This window comes from Rhinolophus sinicus, chromosome 2, assembly GCF_057876585.1.
Source record: "Rhinolophus sinicus isolate RSI-liver-muscle chromosome 2, RSI-T2T, whole genome shotgun sequence".
Lineage (NCBI taxonomy): Eukaryota > Metazoa > Chordata > Mammalia > Chiroptera > Rhinolophidae > Rhinolophus > Rhinolophus sinicus.
In genome coordinates, this window is record NC_142502.1 from 61240851 (window position 1) to 61253416 (window position 12566).

The 12566-nt window shown below is 46.4% G+C and overlaps 1 protein-coding gene and 1 long non-coding RNA gene across 22 annotated transcripts in view; one reads left to right on the top strand and one right to left on the bottom strand.

The window, feature by feature from the left end:
• LOC109453526 (uncharacterized) overlaps nt 1-7771 on the bottom strand; it is a 126106-nt gene extending 118335 nt beyond the window's left edge. For 7 of the 12 annotated variants that reach the window (XR_012496672.2, XR_016020229.1, XR_016020228.1 and 4 more), the window contains exon 1: nt 1005-3521. This is a non-coding gene — a long non-coding RNA (uncharacterized LOC109453526). Of the gene's footprint in view, nt 1-1004; nt 3522-7417; nt 7606-7639 lie in introns of those variants that run through there. The other 5 variants (XR_016020249.1, XR_016020239.1, XR_016020231.1 and 2 more) reach the window with 4 other exon arrangements.
• A 9-nt stretch (nt 7772-7780) lies between these two features.
• BACH2 (BACH transcriptional regulator 2) overlaps nt 7781-12566 on the top strand; it is a 327244-nt gene continuing 322458 nt past the window's right edge. For 3 of the 10 annotated variants that reach the window (XM_074333302.2, XM_019743260.3, XM_074333304.2), the window contains exon 1: nt 7782-8163. The gene's annotated coding sequence lies outside the window, so the exon portion shown is untranslated. Of the gene's footprint in view, nt 8164-12566 lie in introns of all 10 variants that reach the window. The other 7 variants (XM_074333306.2, XM_074333303.2, XM_074333305.2 and 4 more) reach the window with 3 other exon arrangements.

A 12566-nucleotide genomic window follows, 5' to 3' on the forward strand; every position in this document is an offset into this window, starting at 1 on the left:
ACACACACACACACACACACACACACACTGGAGTATTATTCAGCAGTAAAAAGCTGACATCTTGCCATTTGCAACAACATGGATTGACCTAAAGGGGGTAGTCTGCTAAGTGAAATAAGTCAGACAGAGAACGACAAATACCATATGATCTCACTTATATGTGGACTCTGAAAAACCAAAATAAATGAATAAACAAAACAAAACAGAAACAGGCCCATAGACATAAAGAACAAGCTGAAGGTTGCTAAAGAGGAGAGGGTGGAGGGATGGGAATAACAAAAAGAATTAAAAATATATAAATAAAATTTTCCCAATTGGTTGGACAAAACTGATAAATCACGGTCACTATAATTTACAAAACAAAACAAAAAAGGCCATCCAGCCAGGCTTTCCAGTGTCTCTGGAGAACTGTGAAGACGACACAAGATAAACTCCTGCAGTGCATCAATTTTAATCAAAGATTTTGAGTGTGGGAGAGGAATTTTTAGTTCTGATGGTCACAGATTGTTAAAAAAGATTTTACAGTAAAATCAACCCATATACATCATAGAAGACAACGGAAGTTCAGTTGAATTATTACCATGTAACAGGAGAGTTCAAAGACATTTTGTGCTTTGACAAGGCTATGCGGTGCCATGTTCCAGATCCCTAGTTGGTTAATGGTCTATCTCCTCTGCCATTTTGAGCACGTCCTTGGAAAAGTTCGAGGGGCATTATGCCCTATGGATGAAATTAAAGTTCCATGCTTCTGATCCATGTCTATCTACCTTTCTAGTCCCATATTCTATTGGCTGTTACTTCTAACCATCTACAATTCTTTTACTTTCGCCATTGCAATTTTCCTGCCTGGAATGACCTCCCAACCTCTACTTTTGACAAAATCTCCTCATCCCTCAGAATCTAGCTCTGTAGTCACCTCCTCCAGGAAGCCATCCCAAACTCTCCGAGGCTGACTAGTTGCCGATGCCCTTTGGTCCCTTAGCGAGCTATGCTAACTTGTTTACCTGTTCATCTTTCCCACTAGACTCCTGGAGTGTGAGGGCCCTGACAGGCGTTTTGTTGTGTCTTCAGAGGTTAGACGAGTGCTTGTAAATAGTCGGTGTGTGCTCAAGAGCTGTCTGAAAAAAGTAAAGACAGGCAGGTAAATAGTTGCTTTCTAACAGGTACAAGGCCTTGGCCAATGGGAGGGGAAAGGAAAGAAAAAACTATATTTTGAAAAAATGAGTCAGCATAACAATGACCTTTCCTCACTGTAGGACTCAACGCTCCTTGCTAGCCAGCAGGCAGGGGCACCCATTCCTTCCACTTCTAACCTACCCCTCTTGGTATCATAATAATTTACTCTTGCCCAACTCGCCAATACTTGGATGCTTTGGTCAGACCAAAGTCCAGCCTCTGGGGAACCTTCTATTTTGAATGTCCAGCCACTTTGCCACCTATCTGAGTCCTTCCCAGCTTTGACATTCAACTCAAATTCCACCTTCTCAAACCTTTCCTGGCTGTTCCAACTCTCATAATTTTTTTTCCCCTCTTAACACCTACAACACTTAAGTTCTTATTAGAGTTTAATAACACACGTCTTGAATTTTATAACTTTTACTGGCTTTCTTTATTATAGAAGTAATACATTTATATTAGAGGAAAAAAAATAAAAGCCCATTAAGCAAAAAGAAAAACCATTCATAAGCTCTTCATCTTGAGAGAACCACTTTAACACTGTGTATATATCCTTCCAGACTTTCTTCTAGGCGTGCTTCGACAACTTTTCCACAAATGGGATCATGCTGTTTTGCATACTGTTTTTAAAATGTACTAACATGCCAATACGCATACTTCTTTAACCTCATATTTGATGAATCCATAGTATTCAATTTTATATATGAACCACCATTGATTAGGCAATCCTCTACTGCAAGGCATTTAGACTTTTTCCATTTTATTTTGCCATTATACAAAAAAAAATCTTTCTGTACAGTCTTAATTTTTCCATTAATATAAATTCCAATGCATATAATTTCTATGTAAACAATTTTAAATGTTATTATGAGCAATTCATTAAATGATAAAAGTAATTTAATATAAAATTATTGCATTTGTCAATTTGTTTATTTATGCTTGTTTTGACTATTCACTTAGAATTTTTTAAGTTCCTTGAGGATAGGATCCAATGTTTTCTAATTTTTCATCTCTCAACAGTACAACAGATGTTTAATCATGCACATTGAAGAATTATTTTATTTTATATCACTTAAATTTTTAGATCACGGTGGCATTTATCCTTTATTGTAGAAACAGCCCTTGGGCTATGTCACTATAGATAGTGATATGAGAATGTCCTTTCCTCTTAAGGACTGTTTCCAAAGTCCTTCTTAAGAACTGGGATGATCTTTGGGGGAGATAGAGATGGGACAAATAAGAGAGGTAGGTAGTTAAAATAAAAAAGGCTGCCAGCCAAATTAATAGCTAGAAGTAAAATTTTTGTGTGATCCTAGTTACTCTGGAAAATTACAGTGCTCTCTAGTTTGGAATACACTGATAATTTTTCAAAACTTGTGCAAGATTTCATGCAATGAGAAATGACTCTTCTTGGCAGTGGAATGCCCATAAAGACTCTAATAGTAACCCTCAAATTTCCTCTGTGCTCCCCAGTAGTCCTGCTGTATCACCTTGCACTAGTCCACACCTTTTCTCTGTCCTCCAGCTCCCACACCCTTCTCCACCATCAGCTGATGAGCTCGCTTCTCAGGCTACTGAGCACACAGAATCACTCAGACAAGGACCCTCTGCATTTCCCCCCCACACACACACACACAGCAGCCTCCCTGTGCATCCCCCATAACTTACCTCCTGCTGCTAGGGACGAACTGACCCTTTAAATAAGTTCCGTTCTCTGACTTAAGAACATCACTCCAGAAGTTATCCCCCTTCTCTTTACATCAACGGTTTTCCCTCTTGACAGCATTATTCCCAGCAATGAACTCTAATTTCTCCCATGACCCTCGGCTCACTTCCCCATTTTCTCTTTCACAGCAAAGCTCCTCTAAGGAGTAGTCTACATCCATTGCCTCCCCTTCTTCCTGCCCCCCACAAATCCACTCCAGCCAGGGTTTGTCCCTAGCACTCCTCTCTGTCAGATACCAAATTTAAAAGTCAGTGATGTGCTCTCATCTTATTTATGAGATGGCCCATCAGCAGCACTGACACAACCGCTTACTCCCTGCTTCTCAAAACATTCTCTTTTACTTGACCCCAGGACACTACACTCCCGTCTCCCCTTCTCTTACCGGCTGCTGTTTCTCAGCCACCTTGGCCAGATCTCTATTTTCTTCATCTTCTGACCTCTAAATGTTAGAGTGCCCCAGGTCTCAATCCTCAGAACTCTTCTCCACCTATGTTCCCAGATTCTCTATGCTGATGACACAGATTTCCATTTCCAGTCTGGACTTCTCTCCTGAAGTTTAGATTCCCGTGTTTAATTGCCTAATCAACTTTTCCACTGAGATGTCTCATAGGCATCAGAAATTTACTATACCCAAACCCAAACCCCTGAGCTTCCCCCACCCCCTTACCTGCTCCCCCTATAGCCTTCTCCATATCAGTAAGTGGAATCTCCATCAATCAGCTGTTCAGGCTAGAATCCAGAATTTCCTTTGACTCTTCTTTCTCTCACATCCTACAATTGAGTCAGCAAGTCCTGTCTGGTTTATTCTGAATATATATCTAGATTCCATTTATAGTTACCATGTAGTCCAAATTACCATCACCTCTCTCTTAGCCTATCTCAATAGCTTCTACCTGGTCCCTGTGCTTCTACTCTCGTACTCCCTTCCACTTAGCAAACAGAAGGATCTTTCAGGAGATAAGGCCAGGTCATGTCCTTTCTCTGCAGAAACCCTTATAAATGTCCCAGTTTCACCTAAATATAAAGCTGTTGGCTATCCCTCTGGGATCATCTCCTATTAGTCTCATCTGGAGCATGCCAAGTCCACTCTACCTCAGGGCCTTTGCACTTGCTCTTCTCAATATCTGAAAACCTTTCTCCCAAGATAGTTGCAGAGTTTGCCCCTCACGTCATTCACATCTCTGTTCAAATGTCCTCTCATCAGGGATATCTTCCCTGACCCAATCATCCTAAGAATCGCACCACCCATCTCTCCTGAGCTCCTTTACCTACTTTATTTGCTTTCATAGCACTCTTCACTTCCAGGTATTATAACATACTATATATAGATATGCATATATATATATATATATATATGTGTGTGTGTGTGTGTGTGTGTGTGTGTGTGTGTGCGCATATATATATATATATATATATATATATATATACACACACGGGGGGGGGGGGAGAGGAGAGGCCCATTGTTTGTCTCCCTCCCCATCCCAATCTTATTACTAGAAAGAGACTTCGAAGCTTATAGAATAGCACCTGCCACACAATAGATGGCTCAACAATTGTTGAATAAATCACCACTCTAAGCTATTCAAATTTCATCAGTTCTCTTAAATGTCACCCATGCAGTACTGAACTGAGGCTTTATGGTTTAGGTACACTTCAAGACATCTAGTTTTCAAATACTAAACTTTAGTTGTTTAATTCCAAGGAATTTGCCCAATGAATAGAATTCAGTTTCTTCTTAACGGAACGTCCTTCAGTACACTGGCTCCTCCTGGCTTTGGCATTCTCCATCTAAACATCCCACTCCCTTTTCTCTCGTTGGATGTTAACTTTGCCCTGCTATGTCTCACTCAAAGTACCACATATAAAATTCTGCCTAGGGTTTCAGGGCGGGAATTCCCACCCATTCTCATGAATTATTTTCGCTTTCCCATTCCCAAATTCTGAGAAAAGTTGGTCGGGAAATTGGGAAAATCTGCTCCTTGAACCCAGGTGGTTGGTAGTATCGGCCGTCACTTTATGGAAACGATTCATTGAGGAGAACAGAAAACAGTTTATATCTCGGGATTCGGGAACAGGAAAGCCAAAAAAAATTCCTGAGAACTGGTGGGAATTCCCGCCTGGAAACCCTAATTCTGCCTAAGAAAAACCATTGTATCTTTGCAACATCATCAGATACTGTACCAGGATGCTGAGGAGCAAAAACATCTAAGACCCAAGAACTGCTTCCTTCTTTCTTCTGTCTTCCTTTCCTCATTTTTGTTTCTGGGATATTTTAATTTTTCCTATTTTATAAGATCAACGTGATTTATAGAAATAAAGTTTACTGATTTCAATTCTATGGTACAAAGTAATGGTCCCTGGAAATCAGATCCTGCTTAGAAATGTATCACAGATGAAGCCCATATTCCAGACCAACACACACATGTAATTAGGTAGGAAAAGAAAAAGTGTATCAGAGAAGGTTGAATGTTGCAGGCATGGGAAATAAGTGGACCTCTACTCAAGTTACTGCCTCTAATACACAGAAGGAAGGGCCTGCATCTGTTTCACATTGTAAATGCCTGAAGTGCCCACAGCGGGACCACATACCTAGGGAATGGTCAAGGAACATTCTCGAGGACGGTGCTAGGCCAGCCACAGCCTCACCTCTCCCATCATACTGTTAAAAGAGTGTCCAGTACTTGACTTACGATCCTCATTTCATAGAATCCTGTATATGTTTTACAGGATTTAATCCAAATAACCCATTTCTAACTATTGAAAAAAAAATTCCTACTAGACTTCAAGCTCCTCTAAGGCAAAGATTTTGTCATATTCACAGCCACAGAGGCACCTGATTGCAGTATGGGATGTGACCTTAGAGGTCAGCTAGTTCTAATCCAACCTCCTTGAATGAGTAGATAATATAATCTATCACAGCCGCATTCGGTTTTTTTCCTCTCTAATTGCTACCCCATACTTTTATCTCATACTTGAGAATTTCAAACTAAAACAGCTCCGGTTTGAGTCTTTGAAAAATAGACAAATTGAAATGACCGCATAGCCTTTATTATATCCATCTGGGAGCAGCAGCAAGGTGGCAAGATCAGCTTGCAGCAGCATCTCCCCCCACTCCCATCCCCACCCGATGATGATGTGCCCAGCTCCACTTGCAGCTGGGCAGCCACGGCCTGCTTGAAATGAAATGAATTTACATGACCCTCATAGGGATTTTCTCAAGCCTGGCTCTTGTGAGAAAAACATGTAGTGGTGCTTATTAAAATGCATTAAGTTATCACATTGACACTCGCATACTTACGAGAATAAGGAATACAGAAACATCACCATCCCTCAGATGATAAGAAATGGCCCCACCAGGGCAGACCAAGGATCAGTATTCTGTCCTTATTAGGGGGCCAGACAGGGACCTCAGAAGCAGAGTGTTTCATCAAAAAGGGCACCAGACCCAAAGTCAGCAGACCTAGGTCTGAGACTTTTCCTCATCTGAACACTGGAGAGGCTAGCAAAGAAAATCTCCCAGCGTGGCTCTAGAGCTACAATACAGGTTGAGGCTCTGCAATACTGTTAGAAAAATGAGCTTGGCCCTTTCAGCTTCCTTTCCACCACCTCTTAGCTTTCCACACAGACATTCAAAACTGGGCCTTCTAAAACTCTGCCCTCAAACGAAGGTGGTTCAGAGCAACACTTTAGCTGATATCACAAGACTCCCAGGGCAATGCTTCACTGCTTCCTCAGCATATGCCAGTGCCCATTTTACCGGGGTGGGGGTGGGGGGGATTTATGATCTTTCTCTCAGTAGAGCGAGCCAAAGTTTTATAATATTCATTAAAAATCAGCACCACATGTAATAATATGGAATACTGCCTGTACACAAGGGGGCCAAGTTATAGGTGTTCGGGGAAACGTGGCAGAATTTCCTGGCCTTCGCAAGGGTAAATTTGCAGGCACCAGCACTACTCTAACACAACCTTCTTTTATAGCAAATGTTCGTTCAGTCTAAGTCCTAATTACTTTCTGTAAAATCCTAACCACGATCAAGCTTTCCTTCTGACAGGACAGCCACACGATGGCCTTAAAATGCAGCAGCAACACCCTGGCAGCCTCCAGAGTGAGAGGCAGGGGAAAGGCTGGAACCCAGTAAGAGCTGGGGCTGAAGCTGGGGAGACTGGCTTTTCTGCGCCCCTTCTAAAATCCTGGTGTGGGGGACTAGAGATTCACTCAGTGGAACAGGCCGAGCCCCTCCAAAAGGATTCAAATGTCAACATCGCTATTGGGTCGGAAGCTATTCTTCTTCGCCCCATCTCCACCCAAAAGTGGGCCGGGTCAGCTTTGTGGGGGCCCTGGAGCATCTTTTCTTGCCCTTCCTGAGAAATGCTAGACAACGCAAGAATCCCAGATCTGGAGGTCTGGCTCCCCTTCCTGGGTGTAGTGTCCTGGGCTCTGCCCCCCTCCCCACGTGCCACACCAGCCCTCACCACACAACGTCCCCACACCCCACTAGACCCCAGCCCTTGCCTTTCAAGGCCCCTGCGAGTCCCGGGCCAGGCCGGACGGAGTCAGGCGGTCAGCTGGGCCGGGAGCAGGGGGCTCTCTAGGCCGCATGGCCGCACAAAGCCGGGAGAGCGGCAGCGGCGGCGGCTGGGTGAGGCGCGCCCCCTCCCGCGAGCCGGCTGAGCGCGCGCACCCGCCCTCGCCCCCCGCCCCAGCCCCCGGAGCGCCATTCGCGGAGCGACTTACGCTAGTCGCCAGGCGTACGGCGCCCCAGCGGCCGGGGAGGTGCGCTGCCCGGCTCCCGTAAAGTTATTGTGAATGGGGAGCGGGTGACGTCAGCGCCGAATGTCAACAATGTAGCGATTGAGAGTGTGGGCGTTCCGGGGAGAGCGCGAGCTGCGCTGTGCGGAGCAAACAGCGCCGAGCCGCCGCCGCCTCACCACCAGCAGCCGTAGCAGCACCGATCGTGCACGCCCGGGCTGCGATCGCAGCAGCGCTAACGTGAGCGCCCGCCGCCGCCCTCGCCATCCGCCTGCCCACTCCCGCTGCCGCCGGGCTCTCGCTTTCTCCCCGGCCTCCCCTCGATCATTCCCCTCCCCCTTCCCGGCACACTCGGGGGACTGGGAACGAGCTGCCATGTGATGCGTGTCCTCTCCTCGAGCTTTCGGTGACCCCCGAACCGACCACCGCGCCGGCCGCCGGGAGGGGGCTGCGGGCTGGGAAGACGCGGTGAAGAGGAGGCGGAAAAGAACGCAAAGTTCTCTGGTGAGGTGAGTCCCCCGCCCCGGGCTCGGGCGCCGGGCGGGGCGGCGGGGCAAGTTTGTGGGGGCAGTGGGTGAGCGGGGCAGGCGGGGAGGCGTGAGGAAGAGGCGCGGGAAGAGAGCCGCGATCGCCGGCGCGCAGCCGCCCGATGAGCACCCTGCCCGCTTTTATGGCATTTTCTAGGAACTGGAAAGGGGTGGGAGCCAGGCGGGCGGACGCGCCGCGGCAAATGTGCGCTCTCTCGCCTGGCTGTTTACCGCGGGGTGAGGCGGCATTGTATTTTGTTCGCGTCGACGAGTGTTTTGGAACAGTAGGGGGAGGAGGAGCAGAGGGTAATAAGTCAGGCGTGGGGAGGGCGGGCTGGAGGGAGGCGCGCGTCCGCGCGAGCCGGAGCAGCTGTCAACCCCTCGGCCCGGCTGCGGGCCGGGAGAGGCCCGGGCGCCCCGGCCCCCAGACCGTGATCTCCGCGCCGGGTCAGACCGCCTCCAACCCGACGCGGCGTCAGCACCCGGTGCTGCGCTGCGAGGACCCTGACCGCCGCGCTTTTGCGTTTAGCTGTCAGTCGCCGCAGGATAGTCGGGACCACTGCGACTGGCAGGACATCAAAGCCCAAGTTTAGAGTCCGGGGAAGAGGCAGATTGGGGCCTTGCAGTGCCGACCTCGGGCTGCGCGCTGGCTGGAATCCCTACTAGCCGATGACCGGGTTATCGGAATGCGTCTCTGGGAAGGCAAACTGCGGGGCTCGTGCCAGCAGAGAGGGGAACCTTGCATATCCCTCCTCCCAAGATTCTGCATGAAATCAAAGTCAAATACACACATACACACATCCTCTTCTCCCTCTTCACACTTCAGTCTCCAAGCCCCAGAAGCTCCACTTAAGGAGAGGCGTTTATCCAGAGTACACCTCTCTACCTCCCCATGCGGAGCGCGCGGTGGGTCTCGCAGTTCTCTCACCCGGTGGGTGCTTAGGACTCAAGCGCCGTTGGAGAGGGCGGCGGGCGGCGCTCACGGACTACCCCAGCTGCCCGCAAGAGGGGACTCTAGTGAGCATCTCGGCGACCTCGGTCTGGCCGAGGATTTGCAGGAACTCGGCCGTGGGAGGAAGCGGGCCGGGCCGGGTGTATGTGTGTGAAGGGGGAAGCGTCCCCCAGGCTTCCCGGGTCGTGGGTACGCGGGGTAGCCTCAGCTCCCTCTCACGTGTAGGCGATTTTGACAACTTGGGGAAAGTTCCGGCCCAGCCGCTGTCAGGCTGGGTTTGTCTGTGGCCGGAGAAAGCGCGCCTTTACAGCTGGCGGTCAGCGAGATCCGTGGCCCCTGAGAAACAAGAAAGACGAGGGTGCCACAGACTCCCGGACCGCTGGCAGATAGCGAGCCACGGCGTTCCTGGGTTTTCACTTTCGCTGTCTAGTGCTGCAGTCTCTCACGCTCTGTGTAAATTTCATCTGTTGAGTGTATTTTACTAAAAAGGGTAATTACTTTAGATAAAAATCCTTTCCTGCCTGGTGGGAACCTTGGCGGAGATGATGCCAAATGAGATATTTTGCTTTTGTCTATTTAGAGTAAAATTAGAGATGTTAAAACTCTGATAACGGTTTTCTCAGATCATTAAAATGTAACGTGTAGGAAAGGCATGTCGAGCTGCGAAGGCTCTGGCTGACATGAAAAGCTGAGCATGAAAGGCTGGCTGCCACTTCTGGTGGAGAGGGCTATTTTGGTAAGGCAGAAAAAGTCTTGCTTAAAATGTAAGATTGCCCCACCCTGGTTCTCCGACAGCTCTCGAGTAAACGGCATTTTTCATTCTTGCAGGTAATAATAAACGTGAGTCAAAATGACATCTTGTTAGAATTAGTCTTTAGTCTGTAAGAGAGATTGCTAAATTACAGTGTTGCATTCAAACTGCTCCAGTGAAAGATCTGTCATCATTTCTATTATAAATTCAGTTTTTTCAGGAGTTTATAATTTCACCACAAAACTTTGAGTGGCTGAAATGTTTTTCTAGTGTTCTGGTTTTAAGAATGCATTGATTGCCCACTTCCGTCCTATTTGCTATTCTGGAAAATTAAAAAGCATTGAAATGGGGGGGGGGGTCCCAGAAATGGAATTCACAACCGTGGAATGAAGTGTTTTTGTTAGAACATTATTTGTGCAGAGCAGTATTTTCATTTTGGATTTTGGAAGGCTTTAGGTTTGCCATTTGGTAATCATAAATGTGTTGAATTAATTCTTCTGGTATCTTTGGATTCTGCAGGTGGATTGAAATGTCAGTTTGTATTGTATACGCCAGGATTATAGCTAGAAACATTCCCCTCATATATGTGTAAATCTGAATGCATCGCTAAATTATGAACACCCCTGTTAGTTACTTTTCAGTTCTTTGTATGTTGTTGCATTTGAGGCTCTGCCATAGAGAAGAAGGAGTAAGGCAGAAAGGGAGGGAGGGAATCAGGACTCCCCCCACCCAATTCACTTTTCAGTATTACTAGTGCCTAGGAGGAAGCCATTTATTCTTTCTATTGAATTATGCCTTTGACCCAGTGTCTTCAGGCAAGTCCTTCCAGTGGCTCATCTCTGGCTGCTGTGTGAGGGGCTTAATTATTTGCAAACTGCCTTAAAATCCCTGGATGAAAGGCACTGCATAAGTGCAGAGTATTGCTATTCAGATATGGAATTTAATGATCCATTACAGTTCATCAGGAAAATGCACTTTGCAGTGATGGTAGGAAACGTTTCCACCTGATAGAGGGTAATAATAACTGCTTAAAAGTAGGTTCAGATTACAGATGAGACAATTAACTCTGGCCATGTGCTCTTCAATTTGTTGCAATTCATTTTGTGATCAAAATGAGTCGCGGAGAGCCAGATGGTCAGGTTCATGTTCAAATCTCTCTTAGGCCACCCCTTCACTTCTGGGACCACTGTCTGCACAGCCAACAGGACTTACTCATTAGCGCTGTGAGCTGTTCCTCAGAATTTGTGATCGAGGCTCCTGTGATGCCAACAAAAGGGGTCAGGCCAATCTATTGTTGGGAGCAGTTTAATTTTCCTTGGATTAACTAGTGCTTAGTGTCCCTGGTATGGATCCAGCCTTCACAAGGGAAGAGAGAGATCCCAGTGGCTCTCTAGCTTAGCTGTGCCCGTCTCCACTGCCCTACTTTTTGTACCTCAGATCTCAGGGGTTTCGGTGCCTGGCTTGTTGTAAATGCTGGTTTGACGCTGAATGAATGACAGAATATTCAGATAAATACCCTTCCTGTTTGGCTGAGGGGGTGGGGAGCAGGACCAGCTTCACTGCACGTGACCTGCACCATCGCACAGGGCCCCCCTCTCCCTCTCTGCTCAGAAGGACCTCACACTTGGTTTAATCTTCTGCTGTTGTCTCCTTGCAATCTTAATCATTCTTGAACACAGTGCTCTTCCTTGTCTTGTGTCACTGGTCCTGGTGAGGGAGGAGGGCATAGGCTGGAGTGGCAGGTAACAACTACTTTGTCTCAGCTTCTTTTTGTCAACTGTTACCAGGTGCAAATGGGTGGGAATGTTGGCTTTGTGTTGCCACGTCATCTGATTTTTCCAAGGATTTTATGTGGAATCCCCTGATTTCTAAATATTAGCTCAAAAAAAGAAAATTCTTTTAATGTTGGATGAGAACATGTGTAAGAGCCAGAGCTGGCCTACAGGTTTCCACCACGAAACAGGCTAATACATCTTGTTGCTTAATCTTCCCATATTCGGTTATTTTTTTCTAAAAGCCTGGCACATTGCAGACGATTTATGAGTCTCCACCCAATGAATGGTTACAGGTATCAGGGAAATTGAAAGATGCAAGAAAAACAAAACTCAAAATCAACATTGAGTCCCACTCAGGGGTTGATAGCTTTCATTTTAGTAGAGAATACAACATGAAAGGCCAAATAATTAATACCATAGGCGCCACGTCATCCTCTGCAGGTAAATCATTCATTGCTTTTGAACCACCTGCCTCTATTTAGTTCTTATTGACCAGATGGAGTAACTGGGCTGTTTTAATGCCTGAGGACCTCCATGAAAATTTGATATTTAAGAACACCCACTAAAATAATAGCTGTGATTTATTGAGTGCTCACCATATGCCAGAAACGGTGCTAACTACTTTACCTGGACGTATCTCATTGACTCCTCAAAGCAACCCTGTGAAATAGGCATCATGCCCATTCGACGGAAGAGGGAGGTTCTCGTTTTATGTTGGAAAGAATTTCATCTGAATGCAGTGTGTGTTTTCTTTAGTGTCTAAAGATTATTTTGCCACCCTATATACACAATTCAGCCCTAAGGCAGAGTCTGGCCATGGGGTAGGGAACAGCATACGGAGAACATGGTCTCTATCCTCACGTACAAGGATCAGAGAACAATACAAGGTGTGACAGATTGGTCAGCA